Source organism: Lissotriton helveticus, chromosome 1_1 (genome assembly GCF_964261635.1).
Source record: "Lissotriton helveticus chromosome 1_1, aLisHel1.1, whole genome shotgun sequence".
In the NCBI taxonomy this organism is placed as follows: domain Eukaryota; kingdom Metazoa; phylum Chordata; class Amphibia; order Caudata; family Salamandridae; genus Lissotriton; species Lissotriton helveticus.
In genome coordinates, this window is record NC_136057.1 from 1,707,370,182 (window position 1) to 1,707,394,500 (window position 24,319).

General features: G+C 50.2%; 1 protein-coding gene across 10 annotated transcripts in view; it reads right to left on the bottom strand.

The window, feature by feature from the left end:
• Positions 1-24,319, bottom strand: part of STAT2 (signal transducer and activator of transcription 2) — a 1,031,780-nt gene that overhangs the window by 490,971 nt on the left and 516,490 nt on the right. The window lies entirely within an intron of this gene.

Below are 24,319 nucleotides of genomic sequence, written 5' to 3' on the forward strand. Positions count from 1 at the left end.
ACCACCCTGTGGCAGGCCCAAGATTGCGCCTGGCGTTTTGTCCAGATTTCAGTGGTTTCCTCTGGCCCGAAGGATGCGAGGTTAAGCCAGTGTGAGAAGTTGGCCTGATATATGATGCTCACTAGTTCTAGTGATCACCTTGTATCAGTCCAAACAACCCTTATGGTGATTGGTTGTAAGTCAACCTTATAGACCAGCTATCCTAATGGTAGCATGGACAAAGCAGTCTTAGGCTAAACTCTTTTGGCATGTGAAGCCAGCTGTTTTACCACAATATAACCCCTTGAATACCAGATGAAAGGACACCACACAGGTTGTTATGAAAATAAACAGTATATTTATTAATAAAAACAACTCTGAACTCTTTATGAGGTCAGAGGGCTAAGTACATGCCAATCTCTTACGAAAAATACGACAAGTTTCACAAAATTACGATGGTGCCCTAGGGGCACGACAAACCATATACTAAGTAAGTGGAATGTGAAAGTCGATAGAAGGAATGGAGCTGTCCAGAGGCTGTAGGATCGATGGGACCACGCTACACTAACTCTAGGTAAGTAATAGGAGGCCCACGGAACGCGTGTGCAGAGTGTGAACTCACACGCGAGATGCGTAACAACGTCTATGGACAGTACAGTTCAAGTTAAAAGGTAAGTACGGACAATCCTGACTAGTTAGGACAACAAGGACTGTGGAACTGGACACTAGGACAGTTAGACTACCCTTGAGCACCGAATTGCTCTCGTTACCTCACCCACGGGCTGCGGGTGCATAGGTGCCAAAGTGGGTCGCGTTCTCGCGTGAAGTCAATGGAGCCTGAAAGAAAAGATGCTGCAGGCGACCAGGAGGAAGCTGTCCGGTGCGATCCAAGGGTGGATCGGTGAAGAAGAGGACCTGAAAGCAGAGGGGACAGTGTTCAAAGTCACTAGCCAGTGACCGGTGTGGAACCAGGAAGGAACCAGATGCTGTTGTCGCGATCAGGTGAAGAGTGGACGCTTGACTCTGCAGCCACGTGGACCAGGAGGTGTCTTCGACGACCAGGATGGAGGCACGAGCTGTCCCACGCAGGCTCTCGCTGTCGGCGGTGTCGGATCCGGAATTGGAGTCAACAGGCCTTGGCAAAGGCAACCCACGCGGTGAAGGGAAAAGACGTCTGGTGCGGACTAGGAGAGTCCGGGGTGCCCCTCTTTTGGAAGGGAGCAAGGGCCAGTCTGGAGCAACCAGACCAGCAGTAAAGATTTCAAAGTTCGTCGTCTAGGAGGCCACTAGCCAGCCGGCAAGTGACCAGACAACGCGTCTAGCAGCAAACAAGCAGAAGCGCCCCAGGCAGATCTCGTGGAAGCTGGAGGGCTGATCTTCGGTGCAGGGGCTGCTCGGGGCTGGGGCTTCTCAATCCCCAAAGCACTTGGTCGAGGTTACCTCGGGAGTCGTGCTGGAAGCGAAGTGCAGGTTCGTTCAAGATGGACGGTCCCACGTGTTTCGTCGCACCCACGGGTCTCAGCTTTGCTGTAGAGGTGAGTTGAGGTCGGAGAGGTCTGGGAATCCGGGTCTCGTCGGGCTCTGAAGTCTGGATCCTCGAGGGAAGACGACAAAGTGAAGCCGCTGGACGCTTGATGGTGCCTGCAGTTGCAGGGTGGACACTCCTTGTCCACAAGGGAGATTCTTCAGTCTTCTGTGGAGCAGAACGTCGAAGTCCAGAGTTTCTTCTTGTAGAATTGTTCAGGATAATCTAATTTGGAATGGGATCAGCTCCTACCTTTATTCTCCTAAAGGGGGCTGCACTACTGACTAGGTCCCTCCCCTGGGTGAGACCAGGAAGGGGGGTGGCTACACCCTCTATCCTTTGTCCGGTTTCCCGCCAGAGCTGGGGCAAGGATGCCCCAGCAACTGGTTTGAACCGGTGTATGCACAGGACACCTTGTGTGCCACAGGCATGTCTCATTCCTTTCAGGCCTGTCCTACCCAATACACAAAATCCTGTCTGGGGTGGTGCTAGCACCTCCCAAGGCAGGAAACCCTTTGTCCAAGCCTCCCTCGCTGGAAGGATTCCCAGCAGCAGGAGGTCAGACTTGTGTCTGTGGTGGCAGCATCCATTTTGTGATGCTGAGGCTCGAGTTAACTTTAACCGGGGTTCACAGTTACATGCATGTCGTGTCCCTCTAGAAGGGTGGAATGCTACCCCCGTCGCCAGAATTGGCGAGGGGGTAGTATTCCAATTCGTATGACACCTTACTCGACATGTTTTGATAATGTTATACCAGAGTTGGCATTTAACCGCGAGGTTGATAATGCACTTAAGAGTATATGGTACAGCGTTATCATGGAAACAGCTAAAGGACTTGGTTCCGAAAGCTGTAGACAGGCTCAGCTCATGCCAGAGCACCATCTCACATAATTCCAAGCACTATGCCTTCAGGATTGATAAGGCCTGACATAGGAGTGACTGATAGGAGGATATGTGTCCATTTTAGGGTTAGATATAGGTATACTATATCCACAGCAAAGAGTGTTTACACCACCTTACCCCAGCGGTCGTGCAGCCAGTTGTGTCAGTTTTAGATGGCCAGCCAGGGGTGGCATAATACATGCTTCAGCCCCTGGTAGGCCCTGGGTACACCTATGCCCTGGATACCTAAGATATACTGTACAGGGACTGATAAGGTGGCCCAGTACCAATTGGTAAATGCACCTAAAGTACATGGTTGTCAATTTAGAGAGAGAACAGCTAGGCTGTGGGTCTGATTAGCAGGCCCACAGCCAGGGAAAGTCGTAAACCAGTGAAGCAAAAAGCAAAAATCTGGGGTGACCATAGGATTGCAGACCCCACTCTCCTACATAACCCCCCCCCCAAAACTTAGGGACATTAAACTAACCTTGACCAGGTGAGTCTTCCTGTTGTAAGTGGAAATACCTGGAAAGACCATCTGCATTGCCATGGTCAGTCCCTGGTCTGTGCTCCACTGTAAAGTCCATCCCCTGTAGGGAAATGGACCACCTAAGAAGTTTGGGGTTTTCACCCTTCATCTGATTTAGCCATAAGAGGGGCTTATGGTCGGTCTGAATCTTGAAGTGAGTTCCAAACAAGTATGGCCTCAACTTCTTCAGGGCCCAAACCACAGCAAAGGCCTCCCTCTCAACAGCTGACCAACGTTTCTCTCTAGGGGTCAGCCTTCTGCTTATAAAAGCAATGGGCTGTTCATGACCATCAATATTCAGTTGAGATAGAACAGCTCCCACACCCAACTCAGATGCATCTGTTTGGACAATGAAGGTTTTGGAGTAGTCAGGACTCTTGAGAATAGGTGCAGTACACATGGCCTGCTTTAGGTCATCAAATGCCTTCTGACAGCTAACTGTCCACTGAACTTTCTTTGGCATTTTCTTGCTTGTCAAGTCATTAAGTGGTGTCACAATGGACCCATAATTTTTGACAAACTTCCTATAGTAACCAGACAGGCCCAAGAAAGCTCTGACCTGTGTCTGGGTGGTTGGAGGAGGCCAGTCTTTTATGGCCTGTATCTTGCTCTCCAATGGTTGAACCTGGCCTCCACCCACAAGGTGGCCCCCAGGTACACAACCTGAATCTGCCCTAGCTGGCACTTAGTGGCCTTGATAGTGAGGCCTGCCTTTTGCAAGGCCTCCAAAACTTTCCTCAGGTGGATCAGGTGATCCTCCCAGGTGGAGCTAACGACAGCAATATCATCTAGATATGCTGCACAGAAGTCATCCAACCCAGTGAGAACTTGGTTCACCAACCTTTGAAAAGTGGCAAGTGCATTTTTCAAACCAAAGGGCATCACTACAAATTGGTAATGACCTCCTGGGGTAGAAAATGCTGTTTTGGCCTTGGCATCCTCGGCTAACCTGATCTGCCAATAACCAGCTGTTAGGTCAAATGTACTTAAGAAAGTTGCAGAAGCCAACTTGACTATCAGTTCATCTGCCCTAGGTATTGGATGGGCATCTGTCTTAGTGACAGCATTGAGACCCCTGTAGTTTACACAAAACCTCATCTCTCTCTTACCATCCTGGGTGTGAGGTTTTGGCACTAGAACTACAGGACTAGCCTAAGGGCTCTCTGAGGGTTCAATGACTCCCAATTCCAACATCTTTTGAACTTCTTTCTTTATGCAGTCCCTGACGTGGTCAGGTTGCCTGTAGATTTTACTCTTGACAGGCAGACCGTCACCAGTGTCCACCAGTTTGTCTGACTGGGGGTCAGTGAGAACATTTGCCTGAAGGATTGAAGAACCTGTTTACATTCCTCTTGTTGATGTTCAGAGAGGCTGTCAGCAAAGACTACACCATCTACTGACCCATCATCAGGGTTCTGAGTGAGCAGGTCTGGGAGAGGGTCACTCTCTTCCTCCTGTCCCTCATCTGTGGCCATGAGCAAGCCCATGTCCTCCCTGTTGACAAATGCCTTGAGCCTATTCACATGAAGCACCCTGTGGGGGCTCCTGGGAGTTCCCATGTCCACCAAGTAGGTGACTTCTCCCTTTTGCTCAATGATGGTATGGGGTCCAGACCATTTGTCTTGGAGAGCTGGTGGGGCCACTGGCTCCGACACCCACACCTTCTGTCCTGCATGATACACAGTTAGGACAGCCTTCTGGTCATGCCAAGCTTTTTGGAGTTCTTGGCTGGCCTCAAGGTTTTTGGATGCCTTCTCCATGTACTCTGCCATCCTGGAGCGGAGACCAAGTACATAGTCCACTATGTCAAGTTTAGGCTTTTTGAGAGGTAACTCCCATCCTTCCTTCACCAGACATAGGGGTCCTCTTACAGGATGCCCAAACAGAAGCTCAAAAGGACTGTAGCCAACCCCCTTCTGTGGGACCTCTCTGTAAGCAAACAGGAGGCAGGGTAAAAGGATGTCCCATCTTCGCCTAAGCTTTTCAGGTAACCCTTTTATCATCCCTTTGAGGGTCTTGTTGAATCTCTCAACAAGCCCATTGCACTGTGGGTGATAGGGTGTGCTAAATTTGTAATTTACTCCACACTCCTTCCACATAGCAGTCAAGTATCCTGACATGAAGTTTGCACCTCTGTCAGAGACAATCTCCTTAGGAAACCCCACTCTGGAGAAAACTCCAAGTAGGGCCCTGGCCACAACAGGAGCTGTAGTGGTCCTAAGGGGAATAGCTTCTGGATACCTGGTGGCATGATCCACTACCACCAGTATAAATCTGTGCCCAGATGCTGTTGGGGGTCCATTGGTCCTACAATGTCTATCCCCACTCTTTCAAAGGGTACCCCCACCACAGGTAGTGGTATGAGGGGGGCCTTTGTTGTGCCACCTGATTTGCCACTGGCTTGGCAGGTGACACATGAGCGACAAAACTCTTTAGTGTCTTCAGACATATGAGGCCAGTGAAAGTGTGGGGCAAGCCTGTCCCAAGTCTTGTTCTGGCCTAAGTGACCTGCAAGGGGAAATCTCATGGGCTAAGGTGAGAAGGAAACCTCTAAGAGACAAGGGGATGACCAGCCTCCTGGTAGCACCAGGCTTGGGGTCTCTTGCCTCAGAGTATAGGAGGCCATCTTCCCAATATACTTTATGGGCACCTGTAACATTCCCTGCAGCCTCAGCAGCAGCCTGCTGTCTGAGGGGTTCAAGAGAGGAACAGTCTAATTGGGCCTGCCTCAGGTCTGCCCTGGAAGGCCCCCCTGTCCCAAGAAACTCAACCTGATCAGGTTCAAGCTCTTCTAGGACAGTTCCTTCTGGGGTCTCTGGGTCAGCCTCCTGAGAGGGCTGATCCTCCACTTGAGGCAGGGGGGAAGGCTCTGCCTTAACCCTACCATTCTTTCTCTTGGGTAGTGTCTGGTCCATTCTTCCAGGATCCAGCACTTGTTCAGCTGGGCATTTCTTGGCCTGTGACCTAGTCACAGCAAGGACATGTGAGGAGAGACCTAGCATTTCTACATGAGTCCTGTACTCCACATCTGACCACAGTGAGGATTCCAAATCATTGCCCAAAAGACAATCTACTGGGAGGTCTGAACTAACTACAACCCTTTTGAGGCCAGTTACCCCTCCCCAGGAGAAATTAACAACTGCCATACTGTGATTGGTAGTGACATTGCTAGCATTGGTCACTAGGTAGTCTCAACCTAGCATGATCTGGTCAGGGTCCACAAATGTTGGTGTCACCATGGTGACACTGGCACATGTGTCCCTGTAGGCCTGAGCCATCTTTCCATTAATTAAAGGCGTTTGCCTGTATTTGCCCAGAGTACTAGGACTTACAGTAGGGGCATATCCATGTCCCCAGTACAAACAAGAACTGCCTGAGTAGGAATTCTGACTAAGTCAGAACCCACCTCAGTTCCCAGGGTTAACCCAACTATAGCCTTGGGAGGTACACTACCACTACTAACTGTACTAGGGGGTGCAGGTGTCTTAGGGACAGTAGTGGTAGGAGTTTGGCCTTTCTTGGTGCACTCACTAAACCAGTGAGTCTTACTTTTACAGTATTGGCACCATGGTTTCATAGGACCATCATTCTTCTTCTTTTGGGAAGTTTGGGACCTACCCTCCTTAGGTTGTTGGGGCCCTGTTGAGGACTTCTGGTCATTTTGCTTATTCTCATTACCCTTCTGGTCTGCTTTCTTCTGGCCACAACCCTGGTTCTGGTTCTGCTGCTTGACCCTTGTCCTGACCCATCTGTCTGCCTTCTTTCCCAATTCTTGGGAGGAGGTCAGATCTGAGTCAATCAAGTGCTGATGCAACAACTGGTTCTGACAATTATTTAAGATTTGCTCTCTCATAATTAGATTATACAATCCTGTGTAATCAGTAACTTTACATCCCAGTAACCAGCCTTCCAAAGCCTTAGTGGCACAATCAACAAAGTCAGTCCAATCTTGAGCCTGAGTTTTCTGGGTATCCCTGAACATCAACCTGTACTGTTCAGTGGTTAAGCCAAACCCATCAATCAGTGCAGTTTTCAAGACTTGGTAATCATTAGCATCCTCATCTCTAACAGTGAGGAGCTTGTCTCTACCTTTACCTTCAAAGGAGAGCCACAATATAGCTGCCCACTGACTCTGTACCTGCTGTACTTTGCAGGCTCTCTCCAAAGCAGTTATCCACTTGTGGATATCATCTCCTGTCTTATAGGAGGGCACTATTTTACTCAGGTGTCTATTATCAAAACTCCTGTCTCTATCCCTAGGGATATTGCTGCCACCAGTGGGGACTACCCCACTCAACTGTTGCTCTCTAGCAAAGGCAAGCTTCTCTTTGGCAAGGGCAAGTTCTTCCCTTTGGATCATCAGATTAGCTTCCTTCATCTTGGCCTCATGCTCTCTCCTCTGAGGGGAAGTCATTCTCCTCTGAGCAGATGCATGAGAGGCACGAGAGTGCACAGATCTAATGGAGTCCCTAGAATGAGACCTATCTCTCTAACTCCATAGTTAGGCCTGCTTAGGTTCAGCACTGGGGGTCCCCCAGTTCCTTCCCTATGTAGGTCTAAGTTGGCCCTTGTGAGTCTGCTGACTATCACAGAACCTTTGTCTGCCTCATCCCCAGAGGGTTCCTCATCCTCCTCCTCCTCATCTACATCTTCTGTTTCAGGGAGATCTGGATCACCACGAGTACCTTCTAAGGCAGGCATGCTCCTATCTGGATTAGAGGGGTCTGTGTTAGCAGCCCTTCTGGCATCATATGTCTCTCAGAGACCTAACAGAAAAGGAGTGGTAGGGTTAGAACCCTGTTTCAATTTCCTGGAGGTACACAATTGTCTCATCTCCTGGAAACTGAGAGCTGCATATCTGGAAAGGACCTGTGGAGGGTCACTAACCACTAGGGGAGTCTCTGAAGACTCTCCATGGGTAGACATGCTTTCTAGTGAGGTGTACGCGATGCACCTACCTACACTATGGGTTTTCCTACTGATCCCTTGCTAAGAGTTGTAGTCAGGGTGAGCTAGGCCCTTTCTACTACAACAGCTGGTTCAGTAGAACTCAGAGTATTTCTAAGCTTGTTATATGTACCTAGAGTACCTTATGTGATCTTTCAAATTATATTTCAAGATTATACGTGGTAAAAACAACAGCAAGCTCAAATCCCAACCGCTGCACACCAATGTGAGAAGTTGGCCTGATATATGATGCTCACTAGTTCTAGTGATCACCTTGTATCAGTCCAAACAACCCTTATGGTGATTGGTTGTAAGTCAACCTTATAGACCAGCTATCCTAATGGTAGCATGGACAAAGCAGTCTTAGGCTAAACTCTTTTGGCATGTGAAGCCAGCTGTTTTACCACAATATAACCCCTTGAATACCAGATGAAAGGACACCACACAGGTTGTTATGAAAATAAACAGTATATTTATTAATAACAACACCTCTGAACTCTTTATGAGGTCAGAGGGCTAAGCACATGACAATCTCTTACGAAAAATACGACAAGTTGCACAAAATTACGATGGTGCCCTAGGGGCACGACAAACCATATACTAAGTAAGTGGAATGTGAAAGTCGATAGAAGGAATGGAGCTGTCCAGAGGCTGTAGGATCGATGGGACCACGCTACACTAACTCTAGGTAAGTAATAGGAGGCCCACGGAACGCGTGTGCAGAGTGTGAACTCACACGCGAGATGCGTAACAACGTCTATGGACAGTACAGTTCAAGTTAAAAGGTAAGTACGGACAATCCTGACTAGTTAGGACAACAACGACTGTGGAACTGGACACTAGGACAGTTAGACTACCCTTGAGCACCGAAATGCTCTCGTTACCTCACCCACGGGCTGCGGGTGCATAGGTGCCAAAGTGTGTCGGGTTCTCGCGTTGAAGTCAATGGAGTCTGAAAGAAAAGATGCTGCAGGCGACCAGGAGAAAGATGTCCGGTGCGATCCAAGGGTGGATCGGTGAAGAAGAGGACCTGAAAGCAGAGGGGACAGTGTTCAAAGTCACTAGCCAGTGACCGGTGTGGAACCAGGAAGGAACCAGAAGCTGTCGTCGCGATCAGGTGAAGAGTGGACGCTTGACTCTGCAGCCACGTGGACCAGGAGGTGTCTTCGACGACCAGGATGGAGGCACGAGCTGTCCCACGCAGGCTCTCGCTGTCGGCGGTGTCGGATCCGGAATTGGAGTCAACAGGCCTTGGCAAAGGCAACCCACGCGGTGAAGGGAAAATACGTCTGGTGCGGACTAGGAGAGTCCGGGGTGCCCCTCTTTTGGAAGGGAGCAAGGGCCAGCCTGGAGCAACCAGACCAGCAGCAAAGATTTCGTCTAGGAGGCCACTAGCCAGCCGGCAAGTGACCAGACAACGCGTCGAGCAGCAAACAAGCAGAAGCGCCCCACGCAGATCTCGTGGAAGCTGGAGGGCTGATCTTCGGTGCAGGGGCTGCTCGGGGCTGGGGATTCTCAATCCCCAAAGCACTTGGTCGAGGTTACCTCGGGAGTCGTGCTGGAAGCGAAGTGCAGGTTCGTTCAAGATGGACGGTCCCACGTGTCTCGTCGCACCCACGGGTCTCAGCTTTGCTGTAGAGGCGAGTTGAGGTCGGAGAGGTCTGGGAATCCGGGTCTCGTCGGGCTCTGAAGTCTGGATCCTCGAGGGAAGACGACAAAGTGAAGCCGCTGGACGCTTGATGGTGCCTGCAGTTGCAGGGTGGACACTCCTTGTCCACAAGGGAGATTCTTCAGTCTTCTGTGGAGCAGAACGTCAAAGTCCAGAGTTTCTTCTTGTAGAATTGTTCAGGATAATCTAACTTGGAATGGGACCAGCTCCTACCTTTATTCTCCTAAAGGGGGCTGCACTACTGACTAGGTCCCTCCCCTGGGTGGGACCAGGAAGGGAGGGTGGCTACACCCCCTATCCTTTGTCCGGTTCCCGCCAGAGCTGGGGCAGGGATGCCCCAGCAACTGGTTTGAACCGGTGTATGCACAGGACACCTTGTGTTCCCCAGGCATGTCTCATTCCTTTCAGGCCTGTCCTACCCAATACACAAAATCCTGTCTGGGGTGGTGCTAGCACCTCCCAAGGCAGGAAACCCTTTGTCCAAGCCTCCCTCGCTGGAAGGACTCCCAGCAGCAGGAGGTCAGACTTGTGTCTGTGGTGGCAGCATCCATTTTGTGATGCTGAGGCTCGAGTTAACTTTAACTGGGGTTCACAGTTACATGCATGTCGTATCCCTCTAGAAGGGTGGAATGCTACCCCCATCGCCAGAATTGGCGAGGGGGTAGTATTCCAATTCGTATGACACCTTACTCGACATGTTTTGATAATGTTATACCAGAGTTGGCATTTAACCGCGAGGTTGATAATGCACTTAAGAGTATATGGTATAGCGTTATCATGGAAACAGCTAAAGGACTTGGTCCCGAAAGCTGTAGACAGGCTCATCTCATGCTAGAGCACCATCTCACATAATTCCAAGCACTCTGCCTTCAGGATTGATAAGGCCTGCCATAGGAGTGACTGATAGGAGGATATGTGTCCATTTTAGGGTTAGATATAGGTATACTATATCTACAGCAAAGGGTGTTTACACCACCTTGCCCCAGCTGTCGTGCAGCCAGTTGTGTCAGTTTTAGATGGCCAGCCAGGGGTGGCATAATACATGCTTCAGCCCCTGGTAGGCCCTGGGTACACCTATGCCCTGGATACCTAAGGTATACTGTACAGGGACTGATAAGGTGGCCCAGTACCAATTGGTAAATGCACCTAAAGTACATGGTTGTCAATTTAGAGAGAGAACAGCTAGGCTGTGGGTCTGATTAGCAGGCCCACAGCCAGGGAAAGTCGTAAACCAGTGAAGCAAAAAGCAAAAATCTGGGGTGACCATAGGATTGCAGACCCCACTCTCCTACAGCCAGAAGCTGGTGGACGCCTTCGAGGAGATGATCCGCAACCTCTTTTCACTGCCCATCGACGTGCCCTTCAGCAGCCTCTACCGGGTAAGCAGGCCAACCTCCTCATCAGGGTCTAAAGGCTCGGGATGTGATCCACGCCAAAATCGAAGAGAACATAAAGGCAAAGATGGCCAAAAACTCGAACTGCCAGTACAAGGACGCCCTGCAGCTGCTGATCGAGCACACGCAGAGGAACGGCGAGCAGCTGAACATGCAGGTAACGTGCCGCGAGCCAAGGCCGCGCGCACTGGGCGCTCTGTAGTGCAGGGCTCCCGGGGGTGACCACTGCACGCATTATTCGGGAACAAAGTCCATGTAGCCGCATCCACGTGTAGCTATTTGACGTTGTTTACACAAGTTCAATTGATTGCCCCGTCCTTTTCAGGCTGGGGAGCGGGTTTTGGTCAGATGACGTCACGGAGAGAAAGGACCGGAAAAAACACGCCCCCCCAATCCGAAAAACACGGGGCTTAAATTGACAGAAGCCCCTCTCCTCCAATTGCTGGCCTCCGTTTAGGAAGCCAGCCAATGGAGAAGAGGGCCGGGTTTAAGCCCCTCACTAAAAAACATAGGATCTCGCCGGCGAGACTGCGCAAGCGCAGCCTACGCAGGCTGAGACCTAAAAAGGACGCGGACAGGAAGTCCAAGTTCAGCGCGACGCCACAGTCACAGAACCGGACAGTCTCCCCCGGCAGCTGATTCACTGAAACATTACAAACAGTATAATTAGGGTTCCAGGCGCAGAGGCATCAACAATGAAAGATGCCCAGACAGCATCCATCCCATGAATGATCTATCAACCAGATCTCCAGAAAATTAGCCTCACCAGCCGGCGATGGCGGAGAGCCTTGGGGACACCACAGGCCCATGGGGATGCTCACCAAGAACCAGCGGTTCGATCACCATGCCACACAAAACAGGCAGCATGGACTTTGGGGCCAGTGGGGTCAGAGCTGCATCAGCAGGCTGCTGCTAATATCCATCGACTCCATCCACGACCGAGATCGGCGTCCCGACAGTACTTGTCCCAGGTGTGGCCTCCAGTAGAGAACAACGGTAAAGGGCCTCAAGGCTAGGAACGGGACAAGCCTGAGGGACGCTCAGCATAATCCTGCGGTTGTTGCCGGACCACACATAACTGGCAGCAAGGACGGCAAGGCCAATGGGGTCGGAGCTGCAAAAGCAAGGCCCATGCTGATAGTCATCCCACCATCGGAGGCAGCAAGAATTTCGAGGCAGTTGGCGACCGGAGAGGCGACGGGAGACCGCTGCTGAACAGCCGATGGGGGCCCTTCGCAATTGCGTCCATTTACCAGTTCAGTCTCCAGTGTGCCTTTCAAAGTGGCAAAGTTTCTATGCCGAGAATTATCAATCTGGTAAGATTAAGTCCTAGAATTATGAATTATGTCAGTGTTCGCACTCACAAACTCAATCAGAGACAGTCCAGAACACCTAATCTCACAGTATTCCTTCGTTTTAGGAGGAAATGGGTGGTGGATGGCTTGGCTATTCCAGGGATTTGCAAGCGACGTGTATCCCAAGCCTGGAGCTTCCTTAGGAAAGTTCCTCTCCGATAGCCATCTTGTTTAAAATTAGCAGGAAATGAGCTGGCAAAAAAGGAGGGCTATCTTTTATTTACTGTGATGGCAGTAATATGGATGTGCATTGCTAAAAGATGGCTTAATCCGGAGCCCCCCACTTTTTATAAATGGAAATCTAGATTCTTAGCTATTTACACGCTAGAAACTAAGCTGTACGAGTGTAAGGGTCGAAAGGCTCAGAAATGGACAGCCTAGATATGGAGCTTAGCCTTTCAATGGCTGAACCATGGTGAACCCTAAAGTTAGCTTTTAAAGCATACAATCCGCCTCTTTGTCCTTCTGTGGCGCTGAGGATATATAAGCTATCTGATCATTCTCGAATATCCTGGCTCTCCCCCCCCTTTTTAATGTATTTTTTTAAACTTAGTGCAACACCTAACACTTTATGCCAATCAATTGCTCAATCATATCTTGTTGTTATGCCTCCCCCTATATCTGCTGTTACTTTGTTCAAATTTTAGTTATCTTGCATAACCTGCAATGTCTCATGACATTTTTTCTAAATTATAACTCCATAACTGTCGCGAACCTCCTGTTGCTATGTGTGTGTTGTATGATATATGAGCCCCCTCCGTGGAGCCAATTTGCACAATTTTTCAGATCTTATTTGAAATGCTATGTTATCAATTGGCTGTTTAAATGTTATTATTGTATCTGTTTGATGAGTTAATGATGAAGGCTGTTATTTTGCTGAACTTCTGAGATAAACCAAATAAAAACTAAAAAAGAGCAAGTAATTTTGAGTTTGAAGATTTTCTTGTTCCTACCTTTTTTTCTCTGCCTCAAAACATTTATTTTGTCAGAGTAGATTGTTGTGGACGAATCTAGGACTCTAGTTAAATATTCCCGATTTATGCCCTTATGTGGTTATATCAAATCATATCCTTATATAGGCATAAGAATCATACCCATATTAAGTCATAGCCAATGCAGTCCAAATACGGCGAGGCTACTCCCATAAACTCCTAGAAAGTACAACGTGTTCTTAAACAAACCAAGTCTCCAGCAGCCCGGGAATTCCCCCTGCTTCTGTATTGATTTGTCCTCGAACTCCTGGAGTCCTGAAAGAACTGCGAGTTCTTAGTGACGTCTTATGTCCACCCTTACGTCAAACTCGGCACCTTCCAGGTATAAATATACCAGCATCTGCCCTAGCAAAACACACGGTGGTTTGGAGCAGATCGACTATCTACTTGCCCGACGCCCTGCTGTAGCAAGTGCCGAAGGAAGCCGACCCTCCCGGTGACGCACTGAGAGAGACGCTGTCTTTTCTCCAGCCGAGAAATCCAGCTCCAGTGTTTCCCTGTCACCCTTGCGGGTTGCTGGGAGATCGAGTCCTGAGAGAGAGATACAAGACCTCCTTCATTCTATAACCAAGGTACGCAGCTGATTAGACCCTTAGAGAATTCTTGATTCAGATCCTTGGCAGAAAACTATGTTAACTCAAACTACATCTCACTTACTCCTTCCCTGTACTAGGCTTAGGTTAGGTACACCGGGGTAAGCGTATCTTAGAAGCACCAGTTGAGTACTGTTAGTCATTATTTAATCATTGTATGTATTTTAACCATTTTAAACACAGTATGGCTTAGAAACCATACCATGCTTTTACAGTATTACTTTGTAATAGTCCTTTTACTGTACGCACTTTACTTTACGACAAGTATTGCAATTGTAGCAATTCACTTCTCTTGCATGAGGAAGAAGACTGTTCAATAAATAACCTCTTTTATTGAAAAACGCCCATCTCTCTGTTTCTCTGCACTTCTGGTGAAACTAAGCATGCACGATTGACTGAGTAAAGTAGCTATCTATTGTTTCCGCGACTCTGGAGGTATACTCCTTATTCTGGAGGGAGCAAAGTTGTCATGTTTATGCGGTTGTCAGAAACTAATCCCTTCTTGTCTATTCAGGAAAGTTAACACCTTCTTGTTTACTCGAGAAAGTTTCTAGTGACCTCTGAGCTAGCTGGCATTCATAATTAAGTCTAACATATTCAATAGAGACCTAGTCGACCTCAGTCCTACGTCTAAACTATCGTTTATGTTATTCCATTGCGCAGAGCCTATTGGGAATATAGGAACTACACTACAAGATTGCTGTCACTGAGTTTGTCTTCGATACATTGTGTAACTGGGATGGGTTAGATGCACACTGCGGATGTCCTTGACCTCTTTTTAGATTTATTGTTCCTCTTTTTAACAATCCTGTAGTTTATAAAACACATCCCCTTTGCGGTATTCTTTGCTATTTTTCATTGTGTCTTTTGGTGTTTACATAGTAGACAAAGAGGGGTTCTCCATTAAAAGGAGCATCTATAGTGTATGCCAGAAAAATCATTTTTTAATCCCCGATATGCTTAACCAGGCATGTCTCCTCAACAGTCCCCCATATGAAAGGTAGTTTCTGTTCTGTCTTAACTAATTTTAAGCATGTGTTGAGTACTATTTTGTCTTTATTCACCAATGCCTTAGACCTTTTTTGATACTCTTCATGAAATTGTTTTATTAAATCGCCCACACTTTACCTTGGATGGTGACTTAACTGACTGAGGAGGTCAATAGAGTTACAGGTCCTCCACTGACAGGCCTTCCATTTTGACTACCTTTGATGATTCTTCTCAATCGGCTTCAAAGCCTAGCCCTAGTCATATCTTGTCTATGGAGGGGATGTCCCCTCTATCAACTTTAATCAGACTTAGCGGTTGAGTCGACGCCCTGGGAATTTTCAATACCAGTATCTTTTTTTGTTTTATCTAAAACAGTGATTCTTAACCTTTGATCCACCAATTGTTGCTGTATTTTTGTATTGTTTTGAGGTTCAAATCATAGAAATTGCCTAGGTGGGAGTTTCAGTCTTCCAGTAGTGATTCAGTAGGGGGTCTACGGAAGTCAAAAGATTAAGAGCCACAAATGTAGAAGAAAGGTGTCTTTCAGATTTTCCAGCGTTTGACTTTACCTGGGATATCATGTTATTTTTGTTGATCCTTTGATGTCAATTTCCTTCGTTCGATTGTATATCATCTCTTTTTCGAGCATTTAGATGTCAACTGTCTCTCCTTATCGCTTTTTCACTTGATTCACAAGCCTCCAACATCAAGGATTTAGCATCCACTTTCAACAATTTAATGTTTGGGCTAGACAGTCTTTGTTTTCGATGCTCTGCAGACTTTGCATTCTTGGATGTCCTACCAAGGATATTTTCTAGGAACTCCAGATCTGTAAGGTTAACTAGGAAACATCTTTGACCTTTAGTATCAGTATCGCACAAGTTACTACTTGTGTAACGATATAGCTGTAAGAGACATTAGTTAGTGATGGATTCCTTACCTTAGAATATCCCCAGGCATCAGACTGGATCCGGAAATTTTTCGTGTAGCAGTACCCTTGCGCGTCTGTAGGCGTCGTCTGCGGCTCCGCGTCCGTCGTGGGCGCCGTGATGATGTCGTCCGAGCACTTAGACGCTGCCTCTGCGTGCTGACGTCAGTTCTTAGACACAGCTTTTCCGCGCCAGAAGCGCTGAGCCATGTTAAAAACCAACACTGGTGCCATAGAAACTAGGGCCCTGAAAGGGGATAACCCTAACCCTAGATATCGGTTCGAAAACGGGGAGGATGGGTGGGTCGGTAAGGAATCTATCACTAACTAATGTCTCTTACAGATATATCGTTACACAAGTAGTAACTTGTGCATCTGAAAGAGACACGTTAGTGATAGATTCCTTACCTTAGAATAGATACCCCAGAAATACTAACCCCGGTGGTGGGTCTGCGAACCAATAATCACACCAGAAAGTCCAGGAGGACAGAACGGCCAAAGAAGCCATCCCTCCGGACTTGGTTGTCTAGGCAGTAGTGTCTTGCAAACGTGTGCAGCGAGGCCCACGTAGCTGCCCGACAGATGTCTTGTAAGGGCACTCCCCGGCCCAGGGCAGTTGTCGCCGTGGCTCGGGTGGAATGAGCCCGCAATCCAACAGGGGGCTCCTTTTTAGCCAAGGAGTAACATGCCTGGATACACAAGATGATCCACCGGGAGATGGTCCTCTTGTGCACCGTTTTCCCCTTCTTAGCGCCCACGTAACCAACAAAGAGTTGGTCATCCACCCGGAACTGGCGTGTGCGATCCAAATAGAATGAGAGCGCACGTTTTGGGTCCAGACGGTGGAGCCGCTCTTCCTCTTTAGAGGGATGCGCGGTGGCGGAAAGAAGGTTGGCAAGGTGATAGACTGCCCGATGTGGAAGGCCATGACAACCTTGGGCAGGAAAGATGGCGTAGTACGCAACACAACCTTGTCCGGATGGACAGAAAGGAAAGGAGGAGTACAAGAAAGGGCCTGGAGCTCACTCACTCTCCTGGCAGAGGTGATGGCAACCAGGAAAGCAGTCTTCAAAGTAAGAAGGCGTAGAGGACAGTTGTGAAGTGGCTCAAAGGAAGCGCACATCAAAAACGTAAGAACAAGGTTCAAGTCCCACTGAGGCATCACAAAGGGAACAGGAGGGAATGTGTGTGTGATGCCCTTTAGAAATCTATTTACAATAGGGGACTTGAACAAAGAAGGTTGATCAGGCAGCCTTAGAAAGGCTGAAAGGGCAGAAAGGTAGCCCTTGATAGTGCCCAGAGCAGAGCCCTGCTGGGCAAGAGAAAGAAGGAAGAGAAGAACCTCAGAGAGAGGGGCAGCAAGAGGATCCACAGCCTTTGCTGTGCACCATGCCACAAATCTGTTCCACCTGCAGGCGTATACCGACTTTGTGGAGGGACGCCTGGCTGCCAGAATGACGTTACAGACTTCAGGAGGCAAGTCAAATGGCCTCAACTGTCGCCGCTCAATCTCCAAGCATGGAGGTGGAGACTGGACAGGTTCGGGTGGAGGACCGTCCCCTGCTACTGCGACAGAAGGTCCTCCTGAAGAGTCGGACGAACCGGGGGATCGACTGACTTACTGAGTAGCTCTGGATACCAGTACCTTCGTGCCCAGTCCGGAGCTACAAGGATGACTTGTGCGCCGTCGCGCTTAATCTTCTTCAGCACTCTGGGCAGAAGTGGTATAGGCGGAAAGGCGTACAATAGACCGCAACTCCACTCGTGACGAAAAGCATCTCCGGCGAGTGCCGCCTTGGAAATTCCAACGCGCAGAGTTGATGACATTGCGCGTTCTCTTCGGTGGCTAATAGATCTAACCAAGGCTCTCCCCATCGCTGAAAGAGGCCTTGCGCCACGTCCGAGTTCAGACGCCATTCGTGATCCATCATGCACCGACGGCTGAGCTCGTCCGCCCTGGCGTTCAGAGAACCTGCCAGGTGTTGAGCCACCAGGGTCACGCCCTGGTGTTCCAGCCACTGCCAGAGGCGCAGAGCCTCCTGGCAAAGGGTCCACGACCCCACCCCGCCCTGTTTGTTGCAGTACCACATGGCGGTGGTGTTGTCCGTGAACACCTGCACTACACTCCCCCGGACAGAGGGGAGGAATGCTTTCAGTGCTAGACGATTCGCCCGCAACTCCAAAAGGTTGATGTGGAGACGGGCCTCCGCCGGAGACCAGAGGCCTCTGATCTCCGCCTCTCCCATGTGGCCTCCCCAGCCCTGGAGGGACACATCCGTCACGACTACGTGCTCCGGTTGGGGAAGGGAGAGGGATCTGCCGCTGACCCAATCGCAGTCCGTGAGCCACCACTGCAGTTGTCTCGCAGTGCCCTCCGAGTTCAGGACGTGGTCGGACAGGTTGCCCTGTGCTGGGCCCACTGAAACTTCAGGTCCCACTGCAGAGCCCGCATCCTCCACCTGGCGTGATGCACCAGTAGGATGCATGAGGCCATCAGCCCCAGAAGCCGCAGCGTCAACCTGACCGAGACACGGGACAAAGGCTGAAAGAGTGGAATCAGAGCCTGAATATCCCGGACCCGCTGTTCGGGAGGATAAACCCGAAACTGCGCTGAGTCCAGAACCGCTCCGATGAAGAGGAGCTTCTGAGAGGGGCACAGGTGTGACTTCGGCACATTGAGGGAGAACCCCAGCTGGTGCAGGAGGTCTGCCGTTGTCTGGAGGTGGCTGACGACTGTTTGGGGCAAGCCCGCCTACAACAACCAGTCGTCGAGGTAGGGGAAGACTGAAACCCCTAACCTGCGCAGATGAGCTGCGACCACCGCCATCACCTTTGTGAACACCCGTGGGGCGCTGGTAAGGCCGAAGGGGAGCACGGTAAACTGAAAGTGCTCGTGGCCAACCGTGAACCGCAGGTAGCGCCGGTGGGCCGGCAGGACGGGGATGTGGAAATAAGCGTCCTGCAAGTCCAACGCTACCATCCAGTCTCCTGGGTCCAGGGCAGCTAAGACCTGAGCCAGTGTCATTATTTTGAACTTCTCCTTCCGGAGGAAGCCGTTGACGTTCCTTAGGTCCAAGATAGGGCGTAGGTCCCCTTTGCCCTTCTTGGGTACCAGAAAGTAGTGGGAGTAGCAACCACACCCTACTTCTGGCCCAGGAACGCGCTCGATGGCCCCCTTGGCCAAGAGGGCCGTAACTTCCTCCTGCAGAAGCCGCAAATGATCCCCCGATACTCGGTGGTACTGCGGTGGCATGGCTGGAGGGGTCGCCTTCGAAGGGGAGGGAGTAGCCCCTTCGGACGATTTGCAGCACCCACCTGTCCGACGTGACAGTGCGCCAGTGGAGGAGGTGATGGCGAACCCTGCCCCCCACTGGCGTCACATGGGCCTGAAAGCACGGACTATGAGGGTTTTGAGGCGGATGCTGCGGGGGAAGGTGCGGACTGACCTCGCCGTTGTCCCCGACCACCGCCATAGCGGTTTCCACGGCCGCCACCGCGTTGGGTATTACCCTGCGGAGCGTGGCTGGCAGCACGTGTGGGTACACCCCTTCCATGGCCACGAAAGGAGTGAAAGGCAGCCGATTGCTGGCGCGGGACCGAGAGGCCCAAGGACTTGGCCGTAGCCCTGGAGTCCTTAAAGCGCTCAAGCGCATGGTCTGCCTTGTCGCCAAAAAGGCGACGGCCATCAAACGGCATGTCCATGAGTGTATTCTGGACATCAGCCGAGAAGTTGGCGGACCTCAACCAGGTGTGGCGACAAATCGCCACCGTCGTTGCCATCGCTCTGCCCAGAGAGTCGGTGGTATCCAGTCCACACCGGATCGAATAACGTGCCGCATCCCGGCCCTCCACAAGGGCTTGGCCGAGTTTAGCCCGTACCTCCAACGGGCATTCTGGCAGCACGTCCGCGACCGTGTCCCACAGAGAGTGGGTGTAACGGCCCAAGAGGCACGCGGTTGGAAGACCGCAGTCCCAGACTCAGGGAGGAGAATACCTTCTTGCCGTATTGCTCGTACCTCTTGGATTCCGTGTCAGGCGGCGCCGACGGGAAAGCGGTCTGGGAATTTGAGGCCTGGATCACCAGGCTCTCAGGGGTGGGGTGGGTGGACAGGAAACAAGGGCCGCCCGGGGCCGGGCGGTGGCGTCTGGCCACGTTACTATCTACAGGCGAACCTGTAGCGGGCTTGGACCAAGTGCCCAAAAGAACGTCGGTCAAGGCCTCGTTAAACGGCAGCAGAGGCTCAGCTGAGCATGACTGCGGCTTAAGGACCTCAGAGAGGAGGTTAGTCCTCACGGCCGCGACGGGGAGCTCAAGGCCCAAGGCCTTGGCCGCCCTCATCAACACCACACTATAGGTTGCCCCCTCCTCCGTAGCCACGGTAGGAGGTGAGACAAAGCCAGTGTCCGGCGAAGTGTCCAGACCACTGGCATCCCCCAGGTCACCTGTCCACTCCTCCTGGGACTGACACTCACGTGTCAGAGGGTCCTCAGACTCCTCCCAATACTCCTCATACCCCATCTCCTGGTACTCAGGGTTAGAAAATGATGGGGCCGGTTCATGGAAAGTAAACTCTCCGAACGGTGTCTGAAGCGGCGCCCAGCGGCGCTGCTCCCGAACCGGGTCGAGGGAGGCATCGGGGACGGCGCTGCACTCGTGACACCTGAGGGGCCGGCGCCGGGGATGTCGCTAAGTCCACCGGCGGCGACCCGGATCCGGAACCGATCCAGCGGGGCCCTGCGGCACCGGGACCTGCGGCGCCGGCGTTGTTGGAGCCGAAGCACCCGACGGCGTCGGGACCGAAGCCCCCGACCCGCTAGGCCCCCCAGACAGGTCCGCTGGGCCCGAAGGCGCCGCGGAGCCCGTCGGAGGGGAGAGGGTCCTCATGGCCATGAGGAACCGCTCGATATCCTCTGGTGCCGCGTTAGGCCCAGGGACCGGAGGGTATGAGGCCGGACGCAGCGCAGCGCCTGCGACTCCGACGGAGCCGCGTTGGCGGTGTCACCAGAACCCCCCGCCGCGTCGCGCGAGCGTCGGGGGGGGGAGTCGGAAGAGCGATGACGTCTCTTTGACTTCTTGTGCTTACCTGACGACTTCGACCCGGAGGAGTGATGTAGACTCCCGGAGCTCCGATGGCTCCTCTCCCGCGACCGGTCCCTCGACCTCCGTCCAGACCGGGACAGTTCTCGGCGCGGGGCCGACTGCCGGAGTTCGAGCCGCTTACGGGACCGCTCCCACCTAGCTTTCGAAGTCAGGGCCCGACAGTCGGAGCAGGTCTTGTCGTCGTGATCGACGCCGAGGCAGTGGAGACACAGACGGTGAGGGTCGGGGACCGACATCAGTCGGTCGCAATCCTCACAGGGCTTGAAACCTGGCATCCCTACTGGCACCGTTCGGAGTCGAAGACTTCGAAAAAGGATGATCAAAAGATCAAAAAAGTTAAGTCAAAAAGTGACTAAGGTACCACTTTTTCCGGATCTGCGCTACTGGCGCGGAAAAAAGAAGAACTGACGTCAGCACACGGAGGCGGCGTCTAAGTACTCCGACGATGTCATCACGGCGCCCACGACACGCCCACGACGGACGCGGAGCCGCAGACGACGCCTACCGACGCGCAAGGGTGCTGCTACGCGAAAAATTTCCGGATCCAGTCTGACGCCTGGGGATATTCTAAGGTAAGGAACCTATCACTAATGTGTCTCTTTCAGATTTGTAGCCACTGAGCCTTTTCTTTTACCGTACTTTCCTCCTACCAAAAGGAACCAGTTTTCAACATGGTTGGGCTTCGTCTTTTAAACTTAGAAACTTCAACTGACATTTCTATTTTTGTCCAGTCAGATAGAATGCTTTTTCCTTATATTTAATCACATTAGATTTCAAAAGAGAACATGCATAAAAATCTTTAGGTTAATAATCCTTTGATAGACATAGTATGAAACAGAACACAGTGCTGGGACAGCTGCTTTTAATCAGTTCCAATGTAATGCTCTCAAATGTTAACACAATGCTTTGACAGATGTAAACCAGCCTGTTTGTCTGTGGCTTGCAGCACTTTGCGGGTCAAAGAAGTGAGGCAGCAGCCAATGCTTGCTCTTTCATTTTACACACCCTCACCCAAAGCAAGGGGCTTTTTTGTATGTAAAGGCCTTTACACCATTGGGCAAATGCAGAAGTGCAATTCCCCCTTCTCTTTGGGTACAATGAGAGAGGTTTGAATGAAAAGCCCTCCACACTTGGGCAATGCAAGTTGAGGGGGAATTTTACCCACCCTCACCCTGTGCTTAAAGTATATATCCCATCCTAAAGAACGATGTGTCTGCTTTTCAGTAAGGAAAGGGAGAGTTGTGTGCAAATTGTCCTTTCTCACTGACACCTCGGTAATCCCAAGGAGGGAATAAAACAAACCCTACCATGCTGCAATACTAGGCAGCGGAGGGAGTATTTTTAATACATCCACATAAAGTGGCAGGCGTGTTTGCAGTCATCCTTGGTCCTTGAAAGATGGGGAAGGGAGTGAAAGATACGTGAGAGAGATATGCAAACTTGGCTGAACCAAAGACTGCCAATCTATACTAATATAATAATGAGAGAGCCCAAACCTTTGAGGCGGGTAATCTCAGGAACCACAGCACCAATCACAACACCCAATACAGCATTGGAAAGGACAGTTGCAGCAGATGGTCATAGGCTATACAGCTGGCCACCATATAAATAATAAGGGGGAAAACGTTAAAGGAAAAGTAATCCGTTGTGGGCGTGGGCGTTCTGCTGGAAAGGCATGGGCGTGTGCATAGAGCGATGGGCACGGCCTGCTGGGACTAAGAGGGGGTGTTGCATTTACCATTGTTGTGGGCGTTGCACGTTGACGAGATGTAGGGCGTCTAATTGCCATCGGCTGGAGCGGAGCGTCAGGTGGAGCGCACAAACACGTTCGCGTCTGCAGCGGACACAAACGTTCCCATATTGCATTGAGGAGACGGCTTCACAGTGGATGCATTCTTCGGCGGGGGCTGAGCTGGGTGATGATGCGAATCTGAGTCGCGGGGCCTGAGCCGGGTGATGAGGAGATTCAGAGTAAGTTTAAAAAACGCGGGGCCTTAGCTGGGTGATGGGGAGATTCAGAGTAAGTTTTACAAAAAACGCGGGGCCTGAGCCGGGTGATGGGGCGATTCAGAGTAAGGTTTAAAAAAAACGTGGGGCCTGAGCCGGGTGATGGGGCGATTCTAAGTAAGTTTTAAAAAAAACACGGGGCCTGAGCCGGGTGTTGGGGGGATTCAGAGTAAGTTTTTTTTAAAACGCGGGGCCTGAGCCCGGTGATGGGGCCATTCAGAGTAAGTTTTAAAAATAAGTTGCCTTGCAAACTGAAAGCATTGCAGACATTCTATTTCATCCCCGGACAACGTCGGGACGGGCTGCTAGTGAATTAATATTCTAGCAGCGGCTTTCCAGTTCTATTGCTTTATTTTTTTCTGTTTTGCCTCCCAATTTTTGCGAACATTGGGATGGGTGGGCAGTGAATGTTGTCTACACATGCATAAACTGTTGCGCATATGCGATTTTCTATTGTATGCGGTCAAGTACCTGTTGCTCACAAACTATTTGAGATATAGAGGTATACTGACATGCTCTGGACACACACTTTTTGTTTTGTTCCTTCAAAATGGATGAAGATTTTCATCAAACCACGAAAAGGCACTAATGACAGAAAGGTCACCACCGTTCCATACAAATGAGGTCAATATTCATTCAGCAGTTCTGGAATTCTGCGTGAAGAAAAATCTCCTAGGGGAAATCACATTTTATATGCCTAAAAGTCACTTGTTTTGTGCTCACCCTTATAACTATTCACCCAGCTGGTCAATATGCACCACAATTAGCATGCTATTATATCTTCTACTGAGGTCTGTTACCTCAAGTGTGGTGCAGGTTAGTCAAAGGAAGAGGGACAATGTTAGTAAGAGTGCAGAAATGGTACATTATATGAAGTGAGGTGTCAAATGTGACTACTGAAACAAAACTGTGTCTCTATAATGTGGATAGAGCCTATTTTAAAGTGTAATGGCTTTTACTTAGAGCATACATTGAGTTGCAAGTTGGGCCATCAAGTAGAGCCTGGGTACATTCACCCTTGGCTGTATCACTTCATTTAAAATCTTCTAAAACTATGAATCCTGAATACTCCAGAGGGGTCTGGAGTCAAATGAAACATTTCCCAATAGGGCTAAATGCTAAATGAAAACTTAGTGCCTAATGCAAATAAGCTATAGATACATTTCATGTTGTAACTTGGGCACAGAAGGAGCATGAATCTTCCCTCATTATAACCATGCAGTTTACTTAGCTGGCAGTAATTATTTTCTTGTTATAAAACAAACTGGACATGGAAGTTAACAACTTAATTATTAAGTCACATTGAATCAGTGTCTCTAAATCCTACCAACTCATGGAATTAGCCGCGGCTAATCATAATCACTATCTTGAGAGGGCAAAGTGCCTGAAAAGGAGCATCATCTTGATTATTCAAATTGACTGCACAAT